This window comes from Ursus maritimus, unplaced genomic scaffold, assembly GCF_017311325.1.
Source record: "Ursus maritimus isolate PB19 unplaced genomic scaffold, ASM1731132v1 scaffold_27, whole genome shotgun sequence".
In the NCBI taxonomy this organism is placed as follows: Eukaryota; Metazoa; Chordata; class Mammalia; order Carnivora; family Ursidae; genus Ursus; species Ursus maritimus.
Window position 1 is genome coordinate 28,868,295 of NW_024425230.1, and position 4,901 is coordinate 28,873,195.

Below are 4,901 nucleotides of genomic sequence, written 5' to 3' on the forward strand. Positions count from 1 at the left end.
AAATAAATAAAATCTTTAAAAAATTAAATACATACATACATACATACATACATACATAAAAAGAGGCAGAGAAGAAATTAGAGGTGCTTTGTGTGGCCCAGTAGTCCCCAGTCCTGACTCAAGGTGAAAGCTGTGCTAGCTTCAGGACAAATCTGAGAATGGGCCCCCACTGTCTGGCCCCAGGGAAGTTTCCAGGGGTATCTTTCCCCCCACCACCATTCAGGGCTGGGACTCTTCCCAGCCTGGGGGGTGGGAGGGCAATGTGGGGATGAACCAATTCACCCATTCACCCATTCAGCTCACCAGCTGAAAATCAGGAGCAATACGAGACCCCTTTAAAATATGCAGGCAACGTCTCATGGGCTAAAGATTAGGAACTTTGGACTCACTAGGGCCTGGATTAAAATCAGGGCCCATCACCTTCTGACTGTTCGTGACCTGGGCAAGCACTTTTGTCTACAGGGAAGAGCATCTTGGGCTTACCTAACTAGAAGTTGATATAATTAAGTAAATCAGTAAGGGAAAGGTTATCTTATAACAAGAAGTTACGTACTAATAAAACAAGATTTTTGAGGATTTAGTCTGTGCCAGGTACCATCCTAATCACCTTCTGTGGATTATGTCACTTAACTATAACCACGTCAGGAGGCAGGTGCTCTTATTAGCCACATTTTAGGGGGGGCGGGGGAACAGAGGCATATGTACGTGAAATAACTCACACAGGCCACAGAGCCAGCTGGTAGGTGAGTCTGGATTTGGACCCAAGCCATCCAGCTCCAGAACACAGGACCTGAACCACTCTGACATGCTTCCTCTGACCCAGATCTGGGCCCTAGGGACCTTGTGGTAGTGGGGGAGAAGAAGTTTGGCCCCTCTGAGCTTTAGGGTCTCCTGTGCCTGCAGTGTCTGTATCCTGGCTCATGGGACACCAGTTAAAACACAACTTTGCCACCCTCTCAAGTCAGACTCTCCCTCCTGCCACAACTGGCTGAAGAATCCCTCTCTCACAGGATCTCCAAGTGGGCGGTGAGAAGCACCGCTCCTCAAGATGGCTTAGATGGTACAGAGCCTAGGCCTTAAATCATATCAAATTACATGGGGAGAAAGCTATTCCCTTTTCAATTCTCTTTCAGTTCCAGTAACTTCAAGGGGAAGGTCTTGGCTAGGGGGCTAGACTTGAACACTGTATAATTCTTGCTACCTCCTCCCCCATTTAAGAACAGTAAAGCCCTCCTGGTTTTTTTTTCTGGATATGTCCCGAAGGCAGTCCTTCCTTGCCACAACGTTAGTGCAAGCCCTGCTCACTGGCCCCCTGATTACCACGGGGACTTAAGTTCTCCACTGAGTAGCCAGTGTGAGCTCCCTCAAGCTCAAATTTCGTTATCTCATAACTTTAAAAGCCTCCATCTGCAATGCAGGTAAAATCCAAACTCCCGGCTATGGCCTACAGGCTTCTGCATCCCACCTGCCTCCATGACCTCAACTCCCCACCGCCTCCCCTTCCTCCCGTGCCTACTGTCTACCCCCTCACACAAAGCCTCTCTGGAAATGAACTCAGTCTCCCCGTCCTCACAGCTGGCTCCTTTTCATCATTCAGGTCTTGACTCAAATGTCACCTCCTGAGAGGAGTTCCCTGAATACTGGCTGCAGCCCCACGCTACTCCCTCAACCCAGCTACCTGAGCACCTTAACGTTGGTCTGCACCTGCCTATAGCACCTATCTCTTGGCTTTCTCTACCACACAAATGGGCTGTAAGGCCCTGGAGTGTGGGGACTGGGTCAGTCTTGGTCATTTTGGTATTTCCTATGCTTGGCTCAGTACCTAACCAACAGTAGACATTAAAAACATATCTGTTAATTACCCACCGACAGAGTGACACTCAGGGTCCTACTTAGAACCTCTTCTTTTGGAAATGGCTGGCCACCTTCCTGCTCTCGAGGTCCTCTTTTTTAGGTAGGGATTCTCCCACCTGTGGGCACTTACCAGATGATTTTAGGGGGTGCACAGATTCCACCTTAAATAACTTTGAATCATGGAGAAAGGGGAACTTCCCTCTTCTGCTCTCTTTGAATTTTCCTGATCATACAAGAGAAAAATTCTGTTAGTGTTACTCCTTATCACTTCTCCAACACTTGCTAATCTCAGATTCTTACAAAGTCCTCAGTTTCACAGTTTTCTGCACATGCTGGCATTTAGCTAGATTATAATGTTATACTATTTTCACTGTGTATATATTTTATAGATACTTTGTTAAAGTGGGAAGTGATTTAAGGTAATGCTATTACTTCCTCTTTTAAATAAATGTACTTAGGTTTGTTTTTTTTTTAAAGATTTTATTTATTTATTTGACAGAGATAGAGACAGCCAGCGAGAGAGGGAACACAAGCAGGGGGAGTGGGAGAGGAAGAAGCAGGCTCATAGCGGAGGAGCCAGATGTGGGGCTCGATCCCACAACGCCGGGATCACGCCCTGAGCTGAAGGCAGACGCTCAACCGCTGTGCCACCCAGGCGCCCCTGTACTTAGGTTTTTTAAAATAGCAAATTGATTTAAAGACATTAAACACAGGTGTGTATGTCTGTGGCCAATGTTGTGAAGGTGGGGTGCCATTGGTGATAGTTGGGAAACTGCTCACTGTTCCAGGCAGAGGAGGCCCTTCTGGAACACAGACTAGCTCCAAATGAGCCCCTGGGCCAAGTGCCATTTAGTTTGTTCAGTGATATGAGAAGTTATTCAGCTGAGTATGAATGAGCCTTTTCCCTAGACCTCAGTGAATGAATTTGGGGGACCTCTTTGTCAATCTCAGTCTGTTTTGCTATAATGTGTAGGGCCTCTGTTCTTTTCTGTGCAGTTCTGACCACTTGGTATGACCTCCACGGTCATGAGTAGAGAATGGTGGATCTGGGACACAAAATACTTAATATACTGATGTCAAAGTTCCCTAGTGAAGTCAAGCCCTGGGCTTTTCTTTGTCCATCTTATAAACCAGGCAAACACGAGCTATTATTTGTGGATGCACCAAATAAATAACCTTGTGCACACCTTTGCTCAGCCCGACTATTGAAAGATAGAACTCAGCTACATAAATTCTGAGGTCCAAAAAATTGGGTCTTCCAGGGCCCGAATACCCTTTACCCTCTGTGTCAGTCGGATCTCCTGTTCTTTTCAGTCCAGATGGATGGTTAGGTATTTAAAATATGCAGGAAGCATACACCTTGGCATTCCCTGGACTCAAAATGTGCCAGCTTTGTGTATTTTCTGTAGTATACTAATATCCAACTTCCCCATAAGTCAAACATTCAGCAAATTCAAATGTTGGCTTGAAAGCTGTGTGTCTTTGGCCAAGTACTTAACCTCTCTGAGCTTCAGTCTATTTCCTTGGGTTATTTGAAGATTAAAGGAGATAATGCATGTGAAGCAGTGTCTGGCATTCAATAAATGGCTGTTGTATTTTTAGTTTGCGTTTCATCAGTCCCCTCCCTCGGAGAGGCTGCACTCTACTTTGATTAGCTCTCCTAACTAAATCTCGGCTGCTTCCCCTCCACCCCTTGCACTTATTCAATGATTTCTTTACCAAGATCTACTGAGTGCCATATTTTGTGCTGGACGCTGCCTACGAAGCAGGAATCAAGCCAGGTCCCCGCCATTCCCAAGCCCACAGCCGAGTAATAAACAGGCTCCCAAACCGAGCAATGGGACCGCTCGGTGCAGTCAGAGCGAATAAGGCGAGAATATCTAATTGAGACTTGGTGTGAGGAGTCGACGGAAAGGGGGGTATCATTCAGACAATTGGCACTGTCCGTACAAAAAGCACAAGCACAGAAGAGGGAGCGGACTGCTGGTGTACCCCTAAAGCCCGGATGGATCTCACAAGAGCCAGGACCCCTGCTCTGGCCGACCGATAAAACGCCAGCCATTGAAGGAGGAAATAACGGCCGCGAGCTACCGGATGGCCGAAGCACTACAGGCATTCACGACGGTGGGCGGAACCGGAAACTCCGGGCGCGTGGCGGGTGGGCCCGGCGGCGCGGCTGCGGCCCAGGGGGCGGGCCCGGTTAGGCCCCGCCGGCTCCCGAGTCGCTCTTCGGAGCCCGGCTGTGACTCCCTCTAGTCGGCTAGCACTCCTGGCCTCCCGTGGTGTCCCTTGGAGAGGCAGAGCCAGGCCCGGGCTCGCCTCGGGCGCGCTGCTGCTTTTCTGTTTCAGGCTGTGGGGCCAGGACTCCTCAGGTAGTTTTTGTGGGGGAGGGGCGAATCATGTGTGGTCTACGGGACCTCTTCCCTAGAGAGAGGTACTGCGGGACTGTGGCAGGGTGGACGACCAAGTGGGGCAGGTAGAGGCCCCGGGGCTGAAGCCCGGTGGAAGCCGCAGAGCAGGCCTTGATCCCTGACTGAGGGATGCGGGGGAGGGGGAGGAGGAGTCGGCAGTGGCGGCAGGAACGCGCGTGGGTCTGGTCGAGACCACCCGGGATAAGGTCAGAACCCTTGGCGGCAGGACCATCCGAGGAATGGGCTGAAAGAGCAGGAGCCAGCCAAAGCCAGCCATGAAGGTACAGTGGGCCGCCCCGGTATCCAAGGCGTGTTTAGCGATTTTGTGATTCTTGGCAAAACGGGAGGCCACACCGAGATAAAGCGTAATACGGCCTAATAAGTGTATTTTAGATTTGGGCATTACTTTGGTAAGCCGAAGACATAATTAATTTTTTAATAAAAGATTGCATTATGAAAGTGTTTAGACTTATACAAAAGTCAGTAAAACACGGAAAATAGCATACCATTATGGATCCCAAGTACTCATCACCCAGCCTCAACCACAAATGGCCACCCTGGTTGCATAACAAATATGTTAAGATTCGCCTCAAATCCACACCGATAGTATGTAAATCTTAAGTTTAAAAAAAAAAA

The 4,901-nt window shown here is 48.7% G+C and overlaps 1 protein-coding gene across 1 annotated transcript in view; it reads left to right on the forward strand.

The window, feature by feature from the left end:
• The first annotated feature begins 4,215 nt into the window (after positions 1-4,215).
• SNUPN (snurportin 1) overlaps positions 4,216-4,901 on the forward strand; it is a 22,833-nt gene continuing 22,147 nt past the window's right edge. The window contains exon 1 of the mRNA XM_008708457.2: positions 4,216-4,226. The gene's annotated coding sequence lies outside the window, so the exon portion shown is untranslated. The remainder of the gene's footprint in view (positions 4,227-4,901) is intronic.